At 35.8% G+C, this 20,263-nt stretch overlaps 1 pseudogene; it reads left to right on the top strand.

Annotated features, from left to right (window-relative positions):
• The first annotated feature begins 17,924 nt into the window (after positions 1–17,924).
• Positions 17,925–20,263, top strand: part of LOC128567412 (dnaJ homolog subfamily B member 6-like) — a 109,932-nt pseudogene continuing 107,593 nt past the window's right edge.

Below are 20,263 nucleotides of genomic sequence, written 5' to 3'. Positions count from 1 at the left end.
GCATACGTTATCACAATGAGGTATCTATAGTAAAATGGTGTGTTTTTGCATAACGATGTTATTATATGGATCCTACAAAGGGCAAAACTGGTTTACAGAGAGAACAATAGTGCTATGTGTTAAAATCGAGCAAACTTTTTTTCTTTAACCCAATCTAAATAGGGGTATTAATTGTCTCAGAAAAACACTGAGGTTTTTCCATTGTTCACATTTGGGAAGTGAAATGAATAACTCTAGTGAAAAGCACTTAGGCTCAACACGAACTGTTAACGACTACAGCAAAGTAAGAGGAGGCAACCACTGCATAGCTTTTGCTTTCAGTGGAATGGTTGAGTGACAGGAATAGATTGTCACAATGACACAAATATTACTCTGTGTGTGAGTATACACACACACACGTATATGTACAGAGAGGTAGACTCTGGACAATTATTATGACTATGATTCTAAGGATATTATATACCCTGAGGAACATGTTTTAAAGCATTATTAAACCATGATATCAGCAGTTGAAATTTTATTTTATTTTGGATTTTTAAATTTTACCTAACTTTTTATTTTGAGAATTTTTATACCTATAAAAAGATGAAAGAATGATGCATCAATCACTTGTATATCCTTCACATAGATTCACAGTTCTTAATGATTTGTTAGATGTTACTATTTTTAATCTCTGTCTATAACTTTTTAATTTTTCTTGCTGAAAAAATTGTAAGTAAATTGTAGGCTTCACTATATTTCACTGTGAAATGTAGTGAAGGAGAATACATTCCTCCTTTGTCTCAGTACTATGATAAGTCCCCCCAAATTTTTAAGACTACAAATAATTATAATTGTTCCATATATACTCTCTCTCTCTACGTGGGCATGCACGTTCCCACACTCGTGCACACACACTTTTGTGATGCCTTTTATAACAATGACAGTATTTAGGAATCTAGGCCAACTGCCTTGTTGTGAGTATCACATTTAATCTTGTTTGTTTTCGCATTAGATTTAGGGTATACACACACATGCACACACACACACAAGCATTTTCTTTTTTCTTTTTCGTTTTTTTTTTTCAGTTTTTGGCCGGGGCTGAGTTTGAACCTGCTACCTCCGGTATATAGAGCTGGCACCCTACTCCTTTGAGCAACAGGTGCCACCCACACACATGCATTTTCTAAATGCCCTACACAAGGTCTGTCATCGCCATTGCATCCCATCAGAGGCGACATAATATCAGATGGTTTCTGCTATTGGCAATGTTAATTTTGATTGCTTAAAGTGGTATCTACATATCTCTCCATTTAGAAGATGCTATTCTACTCTTAAAAATTCATGTCTGATCTGTAGATGATGATACTTCTAAGTCATTTCATCTAGGTTTTCAAATTTATTTTCAAAAAAAGTCTATACTAATCTTTTATTTCATTCATAAATGTCAATTGCTGAAAATCTTAATGATTAATTATGATTTTGTCCATGTTACTTCCTTAAATATCTGTCAAAATTCTGAAGTTTAGTATTCTTTCTTTTTAGAAATGCTGTAATTTAAATTTAATTTTGCATTTCTTCCAAAAGTGATTTAGTAACGATTACAAATCTCTAAGAGAAAGAATTGTTTCTCTTTTTTTGCAAATGTATAGTAATTAGACTTGTGATCCAAAACCATTATTTTTATTATTTGTAATTGTACAGCTTGGTTAGGTTTTCTTAGGTGAAATTACATGTATTCAATTTTCATGCACAGTTCCTGTGCAATTGAGTGAAAAACATGAGAAAAGCTTAAAATAAGATGAGTGAAAAATGAGCCAGATAGAGATATATATATTACATACATTAAGTTATATATATGTAATGTATATGAGATATTTATTTATGATTTTTCCTCCATGAAGAGAATGATTATGGAGATGAAACTGAAATGATATAAGAAAGTGATTCTCTGTTGGTTGTGAAGATTTTTAGGAATTTTGATACAGCGTTTTCATCTGGTATCTTGGCATGATTTATCTATAACCTATCACACATGCACATATTTACAATTCATGTGACAAAGATTTGTCCTAGATTTGTTTGAGCTCATCTCAAAACCAAAGAATGTAGTGAGTGCCTACATTATGCTAGATTATGTAGATATCAGATTTTTGTCATTCAAACTTCATAATATTAAGGTCATATTGAAATATTGAATTGGTATGATTGACTAAATTGTTTCATAGTTCTCTAACACTTTAGCTCAAACATATTTAATATTGTTTTTACAGCAGAAAAGAAAAAGTTGAACAATAATTTCAGAGACTGGAAGAAAAGTGAAGGTAAACAATAAGCATATTAACCAAAATCAGCTAAGCTATTATTAGCATCCAAGAATTTCAGCAATTTCAGAAATGGTAAGTTTCACTAAGGCATTGTCAAACAACACAGATTCTCAGATCTGGATATATAAGAGCTTTTTAAAAATTAACAACTTTTAATGAATTTATTGGTATTCATTGTTCATTCAAAATGAACAAATATAGACTTTTGTATCATGTAGTGATTTATCCATCAATTTGTTATCCATCAAAGGCGTGCTCTGCCAAGTGATATACATGATTTAAAACATGTTGCTGCTAAGGGAAAACTTACTATATCTGATTAGTCCATTTTCATTAAAATCAAATGTTTTCTTTTTAGTTCTATTGAATTAGTAAATCCATTTTAAATAGTCAACAGTGTCCTGTGGTTATAATATTGTCTTAAGAGATACTACAGACTATTAATTTTAAGAAAATAAATGGCCTGTGCCATCTATAATGCAAGTATAAGAAAATGGCCATCCTAAGAATTTAAATAAAATTTCATATTATTAAATTAAATTGATTATAAATGAATAGGAATAAGTTAAATTATAAATTAATAAATCAATACCGTGTATTAAGAGTCCTTTTTGGATTTATTAGGCCACTGGGGGTTTTCAAAGGAACAAGTGTTTCCATGTCCAAAAATAATGAGGATATATTGAGTTAAAATTAGAATAATGGTCTCTAATAATAGGAAAAAATAATAAGGAGACATTGAGTTAAAATTAGAATAATGGTCCCTAATAATAGGAAAAAATAATAATGAGACATTGAGTTAAAATTAGAATAATGGTCCCTAATAATAGGAAAAATAAAATAAAATCTCATTTTATCTTTAGATAAAATATACTAATATAATAATAAAATAAAAATGTTCAAACTTACTACTAATAGTAGCAGTACATTTTTTAATCACGAAAAATAATTTAAACATAGTTAGTATAAATTATTCAAGAAAGGCAAAGTACAACGCTGATGACCAGATACTCCTTAAAGTTGGCTACATCAACCCATCACTTAAGCATTTCCCAGGTGGAACCCAAGCCTTCTTAACCTGAAATCAATTGTAGGACATGACTGTAGCACTGTTTTTTGGGGAGTATCGTTACTGAAATTTTGTTCAAGTTTATCCAATATGGTTGATATCAGCTGGTGATTTTTTATCTTTAGGGGGAAATTTCTATGTATTATTTCTCCAAAGCTATGAGATCACAAGGGTAAACCTGAGACTCACATTCTTCTGAGCATGAAAATAAGAAAAGGCTCTATTGCCTACTTATCCTAACAACTATTTCCACAAAGGATTTTAGAGAGAGCATGAAGTATGTATAACCAATAATTGAGAACTTCATAAGGGTAATTTGAAGATTAACCAGGAGATCAGTCTGCATGGGATAAATGTATATGAAGAAAAAAAGATAGAACAAAATAGAAAATATGATTTGGTCTCTTCAGTTATGGGATGTAAAAAGAAGCTTTAACATCAACTTCATATAACAATGTGTATGTAACCTTAATATATATTCATCATAATTCTATCTGTGTTCCACTTGCAAATTGGGATAAAATTGTAAAATTGTTCCTAATATTAAAACATATTCTGAGCAGGCATTACTTAAACTATCTCCCAGCATGCGTTAGGTCTTCAGTAAATAGTAGCTTTGATAACTAAAATAATAGTTTGATCAACACATTCATGCCTCAATCCCAAACTCTCATTCATTCATTAAAAGAAACCTTCCAAGTGCCACATACTCTATTAGGCGTGGAAACACAGCAGTGGAGAGGTCAGGTTCTGTTCTGTGGGGCTTAGAATTAGCAGAGACTTTTTTTTTTTTTTTATTGTTGGGGATTCATTGAGGGTACAATAAGCCAGGTTACACTGATTGCAATTGTTAGTTAAAGTCCCTCTTGCAATCATGTCTTGCCCCCATAAAGGGTGACACACACCAAGTCCCCACCCCCTCCCTCCTTCCCTCTTTCTGTTCCCCCCCATAACCATAATTGTCATTAATTGTCCTCATATCAAAATTGAGTACATAGGATTCATGCTTCTCCATTCTTGTGATGCTTTACTAAGAATAATGTCTTCCACGTCCATCCAGGTTAATACGAAGGATGTAAAGTCTCCATTTTTTTTAATAGCTGAATAGTATTCCATGGTGTACATATACCACAGCTTGTTAATCCACTCCTGGGTTGGTGGGCATTTAGGCTGTTTCCACATTTTGGCGATTGTAAATTGAGCTGCAATAAACAGTCTAGTACAAGTGTCCTTATGATAAAAGGATTTTTTTCCTTCTGGGTAGATGCCCAGTAATGGGATTGCAGGATCAAATGGGAGGTCTAGCTTGAGTGCTTTGAGGTTTCTCCATACTTCCTTCCAGAAAGGTTGTACTAGTTTGCAGTCCCACCATCAGTGTCAACTCTAAAAGTTGACTAGTGTTTCAGTTAGTTGTTTATGAGCACCAGATTGGAAGTGATAGAGCTTTGGGTTATGAAAACACTGATTTTTGTTTCTGTCCTTGTATGGTAAGATTGCCAGCATTCTGATTGTTGGCAGTGACGACAAACAAGCAAAACGCTTTAATTCTATCTGATAATAAAGTGATAGTATAATGTGTTTTCAAAGTAAGTAACCAGAGAGAAAGAGTGGAGGGACTGGAATTTAAAGAAATGAACAATAATACAGCTAAGACTTTATGGAGATGAGAAAGTAAAAATGTTCAGGGTTGCTTTGTGGTGAGAGATATCTGCTCAAGTTATTTTAGATTATGCGCAGTACTTGTACCATGTCTTACCAAACCATTAAGCCTATAATGAAGGTTGTGTAGCTGTTATTTATGGTAATGAAAAAGAGACTGTATTTCACTTAGGGCAGAATAGGGATTGTACTACAATAGAAAGTAAGACAGAGAGGAAGAATCAAGAATCAGGATCAGATACATAACAAAAGCAGAATTGTGGTCAGCAAGATGACAAGACCAATGCAGCTCCCTCTTCCCCAGATTCAAATGCTCAGAACCATTATTAAGAGAAGAAATAAGAATGAGTTCTGGAACGATTTTTTGAGATACAGGAGGTAGAGATGCCCATGAAAGATTAGAACATATTTGGATATTTGAGTTATCAGTGAATTTAAGAACATTTACTTGTTCTGAAATAATTTATTAGAGTAAAAATATTTATTGAATGAGATCAATATTTGTGCTGAACCCCAAAACAAATTTCATTGCCTGGTGTATCAGAGATATTAAAACACGTACACATAAAAACACACATACACACAGATATGCACATGAAAATAACACACACTTCCTCAAAACGTTTGTAAAATTAAGGCAGTAAAAATTAATATTAACAGAAAGTTTCTGCTTGATCTTTTTTTAAAAGACTTTATTTTTAGAGCAGTTTTAGTTTCACCCAAATATAGAACAGAAGGTTCAGAGATTTTTCTTCTGTTTCTATCTCCCACGTGTGTAGGCTTCCCAATTTTCAGCATCCTCTACTAGAGTGGTACACCCCTCACAACTGATGACCCTTCAGTGACACATCATTATCATCCTGAGTCCGTAGTTTACAATAGGGTTCACGTTGGGTTTTTGTACTTTTTTTTTTTTTGCAATTTTTGGCCAGGGCTGGGCTAGAACCTGACACTTCCGGCATATGGGGCCGGCGCTCTCCTCCTTTCAGCCCCAGGCACCGCCGTGGTGTTGTACATTTTGTGTGCTTAGACAAATGTATGATGGTTGTGTCTTCATCGCCATAGTATTTTACAGAATATTTGCATTTTCGCTGCGTTATAAATTTTCTGTGCTGTGCCTATTCATTTCTCTCTCCTGCCAACCTCTGGCAACCACCGGTCACTTTAGTGCCGGCATAATTTTGCCATTTTCAGAATGTTATATAGTTGGAATTATATAGTATGTAGCCTGTCCAATTGGCTTTATTCCCTTAGTAATATACACTTAAGTTTTTTTTATGACCTTTTAGGTTTTCAGAGCAGATTTCCTTTCATTGATGAATAATCTCCCATTGTCTATATATATACCACAGTTTATTCATTTACCTATTATTCATTTACCTTGTTCTCCTTCAATATCTATTTAATAATGCTTATTCATGGATAACATTTGTGCATACTTATGAGGCATATATGATACTTTGTTACATGAATTAAATGTATAATGATGAAGTCAGGATATTTTGCTGTGAAACTTTTTAACCTATGTTTTCTAACTGTATGTTCATCCCATTAATCAAACTCTTTTTATCCCTTTCCCCCCACACACACACCCTTTCCAGACTCTGGTAACTGTTGTACTACACTCTACCTCCATGAGATCAACTTTATTTATCTCCTACTTGTGAGAACATGTATGACTGAGAACATGTTATATTTATTTTTCTGTGTCTAAATTATTTCACGTTACAGAATTATCCCCAGATTCATCTATGTTGCCGCAAATAAGCCTGAATAGCCAAAAACAATCTTGAGCCCCCAAGCAGAGCTGTAGTTATCACACCTGACATCAAAATACATTATGCCAACACCGAAACAACGTGATGTTGGTATACAAATTGACAAAAGAAAAAATTATTAGATCAGTGGAGCAAAATGGAAAACCAAGAAATAAACTCACATATTTATAGTCCACTGATTATGGATGAAAATGCCCAAAACATACATTGAGTATGGGGCAGCTTCTTCAATAAATAACACTGGAGAACTGTATAGACACATGCGGAAAAGTGCAACTAGACACCTATCTCTCACTATTTATGAAAATGAACTCAAAATGGATTGAAGACCTACACATAAGCCCCCCAATTTTAAAATTACTAGAATAAATCTTAGTGTTCACACTACAACACATTGGTCATTTTCAACAGATCTATTTTATACAGGTAAATCTTCTATTATTCCATTCTTTTGGATCAATCAGTTGATCCTCATTGCTTCTAGAAGCAATGCAAAGAAGTACACGTAGAGAAAGCTGTAAAATTATAGAGTATCAGCTTAAAGAAAAGTGGCTGAGGGTGGCGCCTGTGGCTCAACGTGTAGGGCGCCGGTCCCATATGCCGGAGGTGGCGTGTTCAAGCCCAGCCCCGGCCAAAAAAAAAAAAAAAAAAAAAAAAAAGAAAAGTGGCTGAGAAAGGCAGGTGAGGTCAAATTTCCCTCCTTGGAATCGAAGTGGCATATTAGCATGATTTTAAAAATTAATAACCACCTTTTCTAATAAGTATCCTGGTCAAAAGAATAAAAAAGGAAAAATGTGTAAGTATGGGTCTATATAAATTTAGATGTTACATTTTAAAACTTTTCTTTTCTTAATTAGAATAGACTAGCACAGCGCTATGAGGAAATGCTAAAGCACAAATCCAATTGGTTTTGGATGCTGAGGATAGCAAGATATTCCAAAAATTTGAAATAAGAGTTAATAAAAATTAAGACCATTCCTTGAACAAAGACACTATGAGATTAAAAAAAAAAAAAAAAACAAGGAAAAAAACCCAGGTTACTAACAATTGATGCTTATAAAAATTCTTAGTTATAAACAAATTTTTTCAAGATCAAGTATATTTATTACTTGGAGAATTTATATTATGTATTTATCATTTTCAAAACTTGGGATTTTAGTGTATAAACTAACATAGAATCAATGAGTAATAGTAAAAGGAGGTTGTAAACACAAATATAACATAAAGAGGTGTTTTTAGATGTGGGTCTTCAAAATCAGAAAAAAAAATCTTCATTCAATTTGCCCATTTAAAATGTCTAAAAATGTTGCCAATCTACGTTGATTCCTTATGTGGCCCTATATTGGTAATGCCTGAATTGTGGCAGAATTACTGATTTGCTCTCAGCTGTACTTTTAATGAAGTATAAATTTTTTGTTAAAAATAAAACTATCTTTTCATAGAGATTATGGTGAAAATAATTTCTATGAGCACATATTTTAAATAATCCAATACTGCCATGGAAACTTCCCTAAAATGAAAAGGAATTTTCTGTGTTGAATAGCAATGCAGGCTTTGTGCATCTGGGTCGTCTGATGCTTAAAGTAGCACTCACATAGCAATAAAAAGGCAAAATAACTCACGTATTGCTCTTACTTGTTAAATTAATACATTATTCAAATGCAAACTCTGAATACAGTAATAAAAATATACCTTAACATTTACTCTTTGCTATTTTCTATTTATTTTTATTTTATAATTACTGGAGACATAAATTTTATCTGATGAAAGTACAGAAATTAAGTGCAGCAGGGTATCTTGGAATGTCTAGCTTTTTAATCACGCTCCTACAGTTTACTAATTGGATTTGGTAACATTACTCAACCTATCTATTTCAGTTTCTCCTCTTCTAAATAAGGATCATAGAGGTATCATTCTCCTAAGGTCTTGTTAGGTTTAAATGTAAAATACAATGTAATGTACCAAATAGCTAACTCTGTTTGAGCTCTTTCCTTATTCTCCCTTACTTCCCATTGGTTTAGCTCAGTATGCACCAACTCAAGTTCTAATGCTAGCATGTGCATTTCTCTCTAAGAGCTTTACATGGCTGTTTGAGTCAACCTACTTCTTGTGTGACAGGCTGAATATGGTAGATGTAAATGACCCCCCAGGAGGAGCCCTCCACATTGACTCACAGAATCACGTGCTTAAATATTCCGGCACTCTCATCCCGTGTGTGTGTGTGTGTGTGAGTGTTATACACTGGTTGTACCAGGAAACCAGTGGAAATAATTTCTAACTTACAGGGATAACTAACTTAAAAGAAACTCATGTCTTCCCTTCCTGCTCCGAGTCATTTTCCCAATGACCTAAGTTCGCTTGTGTTCTCATCTGTCCTCATCTGCAGTGCCTCTTTTTATATAGTCACTACTAGAATAGTTCTGGAAAACAGATCTTCAGGGTAAGATTTTAAAATGGAAATGTGAAAACAAAGCTGATGGTAAGTAGGTGGTTGATGATACCTAGCATACTGTAATATCAAAATTACTAAGATTTTCACAATAGAGAATTGGGATGGGATACAAGTGAAAAAAAAACTACATTGGTCTGCACATTATCTCTAGTTTAGTAATGGAGCAATGGTTGTAACGTCAAAGATGATAGAAGTGTTTGTTCCATGCAATAAAACACTGAGGAAAAGCTCTGGTTAGCCAACCACCAATTTAAGGTATGATGTGAAAGACAGAAGGTATCGATGGAGGCTTTGAAAAAATTGTCTTCTATTGTTCAGGACATACTGGCCTGAAATTTTCATCTAGTACTTGATTTTGAAAGTACCTTAGTTACAAACGAGGATGAAGTAAATACTAGTGTTTTTGTATGAGACTCAAATTTGCAGATGCAACTGCTTATTGGGTGTGTTAATGTCTTATAAACACGTGTCACATCATTAATTAACTCCAGGTGACTCTCTTGCCTTGGGATGAAGACACTCCATTCATGAATAAGAAATAGGCTTTTGGAGAATAGGGAAGGGATGAAAATCTGCTGTAGATCAGGATTGAATGTGGGAGAGATTTTAAGGAAGCTGAGATCTCTAGTTTAAGAGGGGTGATGGGTTTCCAGTGTGGCAAAGACCACACGGCAACACCTGCCAGGCAGCTCAGCTGAAATGGTGGACCAAAGAATCTCCCCACAAACAATGGGGGTGACAGGCAGTGGATGACAGGACTTTGTATTCCAAAGGCAATAGAAAATTGCTACTACTGGGAATTTTGCTGGACTTACATAATCAGAAAAGGTCAATATCTGATGAACAGAAGGATGAGCTCAAGAGTAACATTGCAAATACTTGATATTTGGTTCAGTTTAAAGACATGAGCCATTTCTTCAAAGTGTGAGACCATCATTTATAGAGAGAATAAGAGTCTGATTGAAAAAAAAAAAAACTGCAATGCTATGACCCACTTCTTCCTCAATGAGTCCTATGGACTTTTCCCCAAAGAAACACTTCTGTAAGACTAAAAAAATAAACAGATACTTTGAGAGATAACGTGTCACCCTGTGTCATCTTGGTTCCCCTGCTAGACTAGAAGTCTGTAAAGACCATGTAGTAAATGCAGTCCTAGGCCAAATAAGTCTAACAGTGGTTGAAAATTGTTTCCACAGAACTATTCCCATAATGGTTAGAAGGAAAATTGCAAACCCCTTGCCCCATTCAAAACAGCAAATCAAAAACAATATTGCATCTCAGGTGGAAGGTAGAGAGCAGCGAAGCTATACATTGGACTTAAATGACATAGAATTTCTTGTCTCAATCTTACTATCATATAATTAACCATTCAGACTCCTGATAAAGACACCTGAATACTGGCAAATTATGGTGGTCTAATATCCAATTAATAAACAGGTATTTCCAACTGTACTTGCTGGCTGGATTTGGTAACTTTATTAAAGCAGACCAAAGACACACTGCAGGGAAATGCAAATCGAAACCACACTCATACATCAACTCAAACTTGTTAGAGTGGCTACTATATATATTTAAAAAAAAAAACACGTTGTCAGCAAGGATGTGGAGAAATTGGAACTCTTGTTTGCTGTTGGCAAGAATGGAAACTAACGCAGCCACTATGTAAAACAGCATGGACGTTCCTCAAAAACTAAAAATAAAACTTTCTTATGACTTAATTACCTTACTTCTAGGTATTCATCCAAAAGAATTAAAATCAAGATATTCATTATCTTCCATTAAGACATCAGTACAACTTAGTACAACCATTCCATTTTACTGTCCTAATTTATCAGTTCCTCTGTATGTTTTATTCCCTAGAGTATCACAGGGGCCAGTGTTCTTCCCCTTTACTGTCATCTCATACAAATCTCCTTACGTCCACTACAGTTTTAATGATTAGCTGTAACTTTGTAACTAGAGCTACCCACACACTATCTACCAGCAGGATTGGGTTCCTAGCACTGACAGGGCACCCAGTGATAAGTCTCCAAACCCCTTCTCGCCATCTGCTTCCTCAGACCTTTCTCGGTACAATACACATGTGTGCCTTTTAGGATTCTCCAGTTCTCAGATGGTGATATGTAATTAGGAGTACAAAACAGTTATGTGGGGAGAAAAAGCAGCAAATTGGAATTGGGTAGGGGAGCAATAAAGCTGCAGTCCAGAAGTCTCCACCAGCTGATGCTGAGATCTGGAGTAGATTGTTTATTAGTGGAGTACTTTATTGAGCCTTAGATAGATAACTGGGCATCACCAATGAGAATAGTGACCTTTCCACTACTAACAACTTGCTGATTCATTGGCAGAGTCAGACCCAAGGATAACATGGCATCTGCCTGAAAGCTGAGGTAAATCTTGAGGAAGCAAAGATCCGGCTAACACAGCTGGGCTTGAAGTCTTTCCTGACGATGATTCTGAACAGCACATTCCCATGGCTGCCACAGAGAGATTAACATTTTGAGGAGTATAGTGCTTCTTTAGTTTGAATTAGTAAACTATGTTTTATAAATATATTTTCCCCATATTTCTTCTAAATATAACTCCTTTCAAAACAAAGTGTGTACCACTATTTTACTCCTATGAATACACTCATGGAAACTAATTTATGTGAAGTATAATAGTTGCTATTTACAAATCCAAAAATCATGTATTCTTGACAGAAGAGTTACAGAAAAAATGTTGTAATTATGCATTTTTCAGTGTCCCTCTATTAAGCTGTTTAGTGGCTAACTAGAGAATTGGGGAAGGTTCAAATAGTGTTGCCAAATGTTTTCTTATTTGTTGAACACAAAATGATATAGACTATTTCTTGATTCTTTTATTACATTGATCAAATAATTACCTTTGTCTTAAATAACTTTCCCTTAGGATTTTGGTTAATTTCTGTTTTTGTGAACAATATGGAGTGATTTCTTAAGCATTTATTACAGCAGTTTTTATGACTATGCTATAACCCCACATCTTTAATTTATTTTGCTTTTAAGCATTTGACAAATGATCTCAAAAGCGTGATTTTTTTTCCCATATATAAAATGTGTAAAGTACTTCATGCTGTCAGATACTGTGGCACAAAGGATGGATATAAGTTATTTTAAGTTTTTTTCTTTTTTCTTTTCTGGGGAAGTGCTTTTATCATGCTGTCAAATAGCCATCATGGACACATTTCTATGTCGCAAAGGTCTAATAATTAGTTACTTTTTGAGCAATTCAAGTCTTTCATTTTAAGGGACTTAGACAAAATAAGAAAAAATAATTTTAAAATGATCCTTTTTATTTAAATTTTGTCATGTACACTGTCTCCCATTTTTCTCCTCTAGAATGTATTCCAATTTTAAATTATTACATAACACATGTGCTTCTGTGACACTCTCAAACTTGTACTATAGTATTAGTAATGAACGTGCTAAACATTTTTCTCCAAGTGGTAGTTTATCCTGACCTATAGTCTCAAATAGTCCATCAAAAGGTGTTTCCTTATCAAGGGAGCATCTTTTATGGTAGGTACCTCCTACCTCAGTTATCTCCCATGCCACAGACTTTTCTTCCAATAACCCAGAAGCTCATTCAGAAAAGATGCAAAACTGACTTGTGTGACCTTTGCTATCATTTTAACACACAACCCCAGGACTCTCCATCTTCATCATCCAACCTGTCCTCTTCAAATAAAGACACGTTACCTTTCTTGTATTAGCCCCTTATCATCATATCATCCAATGATTAACTCTCCTTCATAACAATAACTTTGAGTCATCTCTGAAATTCACAGCTGCTCCTACTAATTTTGGAAAATAAAATTGTAGAGAAATCTGACAATTGCTTGATGGGAAAATCATTTTTAATCTTTATGTTTTGTTAATATTTTTCTTATTATGGCTCAGAATGTTAGCATACATGCAAGTCTATTTATCTCCATCCAGTTTAGTTGGTATTCATAATATCTCAGGCATTATCCTAATCCTTATGAATTAAAAGTTTAAAAATTGCCTAAACCACCAATGAGCTATCATGTTAAGAGAAGGAACATTTATACAAAAATAATTTCAGTGCACTATTATAAATACTTACATAAAAGATTTTAGAGGGTATAGTGATGGAAAAAAGAAAGAGGGAGATAAAATATAATTGGAGAATACTAGAAATTTTCAAAGGAAGTTTCACTGGGGAACTAATATCTAAATTGAACTTTGTAAATACATGGTCTTCAATTCATATTAGTATGTCTGGACAAAACTGTGGCAGTATCTACCACCATGACTTGTTAGGAAACTACGTAAAACTCAGAATTACTGGGACATAGGAAATAAAGTTAGTGGTAGAAAATGATGCTGAGCAGGCTGTTGGTGGCAACACCGCTTCATTCCTGCTGTGTATGATAAAGACTTTGAACTTCATCAGTGGAAGAGGACAATACATAACAACAAAATCTGTTCTGTCACTGCCTAGAAGGCCAACCACTTACTAAGTTTTATTTTATTTAATCTTCATTTAAAAAGTTCTGAAGTATGCTTAGAGAAAAACAAAGCTTTGAAACTACTGAATAAAGAGAAAATAATTTGATCCAGTTCTTCCAGTTGCTTAAAGCATCTTCTAAATTAAGGACTTTAAGCTAGCAACATGGTACAGGCATCAGTATGTATTTGTCTTACAGAAATAGCTCTGATGGTATGGAAGGGAGGGTAGACTTCAGATAGTTGAAGTAGGAGATACTGAACATGTGAACCAAAGCTGGACAGCATAAAAGGCTAAGAAAAAAGAACAATGAGATATTTTAGGATATGATCTACAAGAATAGCTATGATGGAATTAGTCACAAACTTCAATGGAAAACACATGGGGAAAAAAAGAAGAAAGAAAACAAAATGCTGAGCCTGCTGAGAAAGTTAAAGAAGGCTTTGAGTCTTTGAGTTCAAACAGAGTGATGCATAGGTATTTGCCAATTGCATAAGTAGAATGATAAGATTTTTCACAGGAAACATACTCCATGTCTGTCCAACATGTCTGAACAAGAATAGGAAATTCTGATATATTAAGACTAAACATATGGAGTTGCTTATACAAATGATAACTATATGTTTATGTAAGTTACTTGCTTTGTAAAGTTATCCTTTGTGTAAAGACATACATTTCTGATTTGTTTTAACTGGATTATTAACATGGGGAGTGTTATGTGAATTAAATATTAACATCTGGATTAAGGGCAAAGTGACATTTAACCTTTGTGAACACTTGAAAGACAAAATTTTTGCATGTGTTTGCTGTTTCGGCTTTGAACATCTGGGTAAAATAGGTACGAAGAAATATTTTTCAGCGGCGCCTGTGGTTCAAAGGAGTAGGGCATTGGCCCCATAAGCCGGAGGTGGTGGGTTTAAACCTAGCCCAGTCTAAACAGCTTAAAAAATATATATATACTTTTTTTTCAGTATTAAATGTAACTGCAAAATATTCCTAACTATTGCCTAAAAGAGAAAATCAATTTTAATTCTGTGAACATTCCAAATAAATTATCTAGAAGCGGAACATAAATATAGGTTAGCTTGACATTCTCCAAAAGAAAATAAAGTTCAAATTTTTTAATATTTTATTTCCCATCAATGTGGTCAATATATTATTAGTTAGAGATGCTATTTATGAGAAAACATATCAAAGAAAATTTTAAAGGCCCAGAAAAAGAAGAAAAAGTAAGGCTTACACAGGAGGATTAAGAAAATGTTAGAGAAAAACCATAAAGAACAGAATGTCATTAATATAATTTTTCCCTTGATTTGAAATACAGAAACTAGAATCTACTTCAAAAAGACAAAAATTAGGAACAATCAAATGAGCCCAAGAAAATGTGAAGCAATACAGAAGGGTCAGGTCCAGCCTGGTCATCTGCAGCTTCCCTGCCTCTACTGTCACCACCTACCCCAGTGCAATTAACCAAGTCTTCAGTGTTGAAATATTGGTAAATTCTTCTACAGACTTAATGTAGAAATACTATTGGAATGAATTATTAAAAAAAATAACCTATTCAATATTGCCTGAATCAGTGTTTCGCTGAATTTTTCAGATTTTATTTTGTACTACAGGTGTAAATATATTTTGTGTTCATTATAATTAGCCTGTTTTTCCAAATACTATATAGCTATCAGTCTATTAGGGTATTTTTAATAACTAATTTTTTTAAGTTTAATTTACTGTGTATATATTATGATAATTATGATACCTGCTTTTTAAATTTTTGTTGAGATTTAATAATTTTGTAATAAGAAATTTATTTACAAAGAAACTCTGCCCAAGAAAAATAAAATTCTAGTGAAGTAGCAATACACTTATCAAAATTTTAACTTTGCCTAATGATGTCTTTAAATGTTTACTACTTTTATATCAAAATATCTCACATTTTTGAAGCACTTCTCCACATAGTATTTTATTTAACTCTCTTAAATGCATGTATTAGATAATATGTTTCATTTTATAATTTAAAAAAATGAAGCTCAGCTCTGCAAAGGAAACTTTCTAAATTCCCATAGCTAAAAGGAGGTCCAGGAGGATTTTAACACAGTAGATCTGACTTACGATTTGGGTTCATTTTTATGTTACATAGATAATTATTTATGGCAACATCAGCAAAATGTCATTTTTTTCTTTTTACTGCAATTTAACACCACAATTTGATAAAACTTTTTCCATATAGATGAAGATGTAGGTTTTTATTCCGTTACATTTTCTGTACGTCACATATAGAAATAGCCACACTATTACCTGCCAGGTGTAGTGAATATTACGTGTAACCCTGATTTCTCAATCTGCTGTATGCTTTTTACATTCTAAAGATGTGGAGCACAAAACCAAATAACAAATTGCCCGGAGTCACAACACTATTAAGGAGAAAAGATTCCCACATTCTTGGTCTTGTGTTGCTCTGCCAGTAGAAGGGGTTCCACACTCCGTGTCTCTGTCATACATCACCTGTGCCCTGAGGCGTTCGGTGAAACCGTACGTGAGTTGCTGGGTTATCATCCAGCAAGACAATTAGCATGAAGAAGGGACTAATGAATCTCAAGACCAAAGTCATAGCAGAGCAACAATTCTACCTGACCACACACTTACAACCACCAACTACGTATTTTTTACTGATGCAACAAATCTTTCATATGTCTGGGGCATAGATGAGTGCTTGTTGTGTGCATAGAATGTGTGATAATCTAATCAGGATATTTGGGGTGTTCATCATTTTGAGTATTTGTGATTTGTACGTGCTTGTAACATTTCAAGACTTCTACCTACTTTGTTTTTGTTTTTTTTATTTTTATTTTTTTTTATTAAATCATAGCTGTGTACATTAGTATGATCATGGGGCACCATACACTTGGTTCACAGATCGTTTGACACATTTTCATCACAGTAGTTAACATAGCTTTCGTAGCATTTTCTTAGTTATTTTGCTAAGACCTTTACATTCCACATTTACTAGGATTCATGTATACCCTTGTAAGATGCACCGCAGGTATAATCCCATTAATCCTCCTCCCTCTACCTCCCTCCCCCCTCCCTCCCCTCCTTTTCCCCCTTCTCCCTATTCTTAGGTTGTAACTGGGTTATAGCTTTTGTGTGAAGGTCCTACATTAGTTTCATAATAAGGGCGAGTACATTGGGTACTTTTTCTTCCATTCTTGGGATACTTTACTAAGAAGAATATGTTGCAGCTCCATCCATGTAAACATGAAAGAGGTAAAGTCTCCATCTTTTTTCAAGGCTGCATAATATTCCATGGTGTACATATACCACAATTTATTAATCCATTCGTGGATCGATGGGCACTTGGGCTTTTAAAAATCACACCATAACAAAGATACTTGTATCAGAATATTTATTGCAGCCCTATTCATAATTGCTAAGTCACTTCTACCTACTTTGAAATAGATAATATATTATTGCTAAATATAGTCACCTACTCTGCTACAGAATATTGGGACTTATTTGTTCTGCACTCACTGACCAACCTCTACCACCTCCTCGCATCATAGGCCTTTATAAGCCCCAGGTATCTATCATTCTATTTCTCTACTCCATGAGATTAAATTTTTCAATTCTGACATATGAGTGAGAACATATGGCATCTGTCTTTCTGGACCTTGCTTATTTTGCTTAAAATAATAACCTCCAGTTACACCTACATTGCTGAGTATGATGAGCTTTCATTCTTCTTTATGGCCAGATAGTATTCCATGATGTTATATACCACATTTTCCTCATGCATTTGTCTGTCAGTTAACATTTAGTTTACGTTCAGATCTTGGTTACTATGAATAATACAGCAATAAACATGTGTCCATCTCTGTTAAATTTCTCATTCATATCTTGTTTCTGTCATTTCTCTGTACTGTTTCTCAGAGTTTCTTGTATCTCACTGAGCTTCTTTAAAATTGTTATTTTAAATTCCTTATCAAGGATTTTGTGAATTTCTTTTTTACTTAGGATCTGTCACTGAAAAAATATTGTATTCCTTTGGATGTAGCATATTTCCTTGATTTTTCATATTTCCTGTACCTTTATATTGATATTTACACATCTGGTATCATAGTTTGCCAGGGCCGCTGTGATCGCTGGCACCACACGCAGGGAACAGCCGGTACATGGATTGTAAGTACAAGCTTGCAAGAGGTGAGGCTCCCCATAGGTGCAGGAGAGCCTCCAGTAACCTCCACCATGGCCTTTTATGGAAAGGATATACAACAGGTATAGGGGCCCCATGTACAAGGGGTACATGCATAATTATAGCTACGTGTTCTTTTCCCAAGGGCTCAGCTCCTAACCTGATGCACCACCAATGTTCAAAGTCCAACACTTGCTCACTAATGAGTGATGGACCTTATCTCATTAGAGCACTCAGTTGCTTGAGGGCTTATCTCCAGACTGCAAAACATCTGCATACCAGCCAGGAGATTGTCCCATTCCTAGAGCTTCCCTCAAGAACTGGTGACCATTCCTATAAGCATGGTGCTCAGGCTCCTACGACAGTTGATTTTTCCAGTTTTCTGAACTTGCTTTTATAGAGGAGAACTCTTTCCTGATACGTGGTCGCTGGGGAGAGTGCTTTGGATTTGCTTTCGGGTGCATGCAGTCATGTCATCTTTGCATAATTTCTTTGGCTGTAAGCTGTACCATGGCATCTGACTCACTCAGGGGCTTAGGATAGGGTTATTTAGTGGAGGCTACGGAGAAAATTTTCTCAAGACTAGGATGCCAAGTGGTGGCAGCAGTGGGCAGAGCATGCCTGTCCTTAGGCTCCAGAGCAGTGAACACTGGCACTGGCATAGGTGGGTCCAGGTGGGTCAATTTTTGTGCTTCTAGGAGGCTTGCTTAGGTGCTGGTAGTGGCACTGGTCAGGCATGAGGTCCCTGGGACTCATGCAATGTGGGTATGGCAGTAGTGCTGGTGGAATCACTCTTTGGAGCCTAAGCAGCCCTTGCTGGTATTGGCAATGGCTGTGACATTTTGGTTGAGCCACATCTCCCACCCAATGTTGGCATGGGTAAGGGTCTTCCAGATGTGGTGGTTTTATCAGGACGATTCAGCCCAATCTGACACCCTAATAGGACTGTTCGGGTGTAACAGTGGTGGACTGGGTTTGGTGATCTCCAGGCTTTGCATAGCATGCTTGAGTACTAGGGGCATGTGACTATGCTGATGGTCTCAGGCCCCCTGGTAGTGAATTCAGCTGCTGGCCACAACAGGCAGGGTAGGAAGGTCATCAGGTCACTGCTGGAATGCTCAAGTGTAGGCAGTAGCAGCTGCACTGTGGATCTGCAAGTAAAGAAGATGAGTTTGGGGGCCACTCTTCGTAGGGTCAGGGCAGGCAGATGTCTCCATTCCTTAAAAGCCCACCACACTAAGCAAGACATGATTGCAAGAGGGACTTTACCTAACAATTGCAATCAGTGTAACTGGCTTATTGTACCCTCAATGAATCCCCAACAATAAAAAAAAAAAAAAAAAGCCCACCACAGTAGAAAGGGTATTTGTCCTTAAGGTGCATGAAAGTGCCCAGCCTTCCCTCTCTCTTCTTGGGCTAGTGGCAACAGTGGCAACATCAGCTCCAGCCCCAGGGCAGGATGCGTACCTTTGGAGGCTAGATCTCTCAGAATGGTGCTGGTTTCTGGCCTGCTAACTTGGCGGGTGGTGCCTGTCCCAGTGGGAGCAGCTTAGTAGGTAGATGTGAGGAGTGGAATTTGCTTGGATCTCAATCCCACAGTGCCCATAGCAGCAGTGGCAGGATTTTTTTCCCTCAGATATGTGAAGGAGTGGAACCTTCCATCTTGCTCCATGCTCCAGGCAACAGTGGTGATGGTGGCTCCAGTACTTTGCAGTGTGGTCCTCAGAATGGTACCAAGTGGCTCAGGGCACAGAGCCTGTGGGAGTCAGCATTAGGTCCCTCTTTGGAGCAATGCCTCAGTGCCATCTCTAGGCAGCTCCCTGTGCTATTCTTGAGGCACACTTGGATGCAGGATGGCTCCTGTGTTAGGATTATGAAGCTCCATGGTGGGAATGTGGAGCCTTTGGGGTGTCTCCCTTTCATATTCCTACATCCAGGAGTTTCTCTCAGCTCCCAGCCTCTCCCTAGCTGAGCAAGCTGGCTTGGCTTCCCACGCCTTTGTTGTCTTCAGTGCTTCCTGTCACTTCTGTGTTGAATTCCAGTGTTGTCTTTTAGATGAACTATTTTATATGTGAATATCTACTTGGGTCCTTTCTGTGGAAGTGGCACATTCCAGCTACATCAGCTGTCTTGAACCCCTTTCAACCTTTGTTAAGTCTTATTCTGAATCATTTTCCTTTTCAGAATTGCCCTTGCCATTCTTCAGGATATTTACAAACCTTATAGCCATGAGCCAATGGGAGTACATAGTGTATAATCTCGAGAAGAGTGAAACAGTCTTGGCGCCTGTAGCTCAGTGGCTAGGGTGCCGTCCACATT

This window comes from Nycticebus coucang, chromosome 16 (assembly GCF_027406575.1).
Source record: "Nycticebus coucang isolate mNycCou1 chromosome 16, mNycCou1.pri, whole genome shotgun sequence".
In the NCBI taxonomy this organism is placed as follows: Eukaryota; Metazoa; Chordata; class Mammalia; order Primates; family Lorisidae; genus Nycticebus; species Nycticebus coucang.
This window is presented reverse-complemented; position numbering and strand designations above follow the sequence as displayed.